This window comes from Doryrhamphus excisus, chromosome 4 (assembly GCF_030265055.1).
Source record: "Doryrhamphus excisus isolate RoL2022-K1 chromosome 4, RoL_Dexc_1.0, whole genome shotgun sequence".
In the NCBI taxonomy this organism is placed as follows: domain Eukaryota; kingdom Metazoa; phylum Chordata; class Actinopteri; order Syngnathiformes; family Syngnathidae; genus Doryrhamphus; species Doryrhamphus excisus.
This window is the reverse complement of record NC_080469.1, coordinates 16,044,079-16,044,853: the sequence shown is the minus strand read 5'-3', so window position 1 is coordinate 16,044,853 and position 775 is coordinate 16,044,079.

The window sequence follows — 775 nt, the reverse complement described above, 5'->3', positions numbered from 1 at the left end:
CAAATTAGACAAATTTAGTATGAAAATACACTATGTATGACAACAGTAAAAGCTTTCGATGTATGCTTAGCAGCCGCCATGGGCACCCCCATGTAGACAGAATGGTACACTCTTGATCACATGACATTTTTAAAAGGTTTTGGTCGAATCAAACTCCTCTGAACGGAATCATCAAATATTCTAAGACATTCACTTGTTGAAATAACTTAATTCTTCCAAGTTGACATTTCTTAGATTTGTGTATTTTTCTCAAAATATTACAACTATATGATTCTTATTTACATTGTTTTTCATTACAACATAACTTTGTAACTTGATTCTCATAAAATAATGACTTTTTTCTGATAACGTTTGACTTCATAACAATAGAACTTTATATTTGTGTTACTATGCTTTTTTTAAATAATATTACATTATTCTCATAATTTGACAGCAGAGGAAAGGCAAAGCTCAAACAAAACACAGGATTGTCCTGTTATATTTCATGATGGTGTCCCACAGGGCTCTATCCTGGAACCATTATGTATTATATGTTAACGCCACCGATTCAAACTAATGATATGCCTTTATTCGTCCCTCAGTGGGGAAACTAACACAAACTAACTACTACTGTAGTACTATTGTTTCCCTCTGAAGGTTCAATTGACTGGGCCACAGGATGCAAACTAGTCTGTTAATACTTAATTGCGAGTCACATAAAATGCACTAACTGTAGAAATGAAAGATAAGCTCTATCTATCTGGAACCTGTCCATGTATGTTTGGAGACTAATATT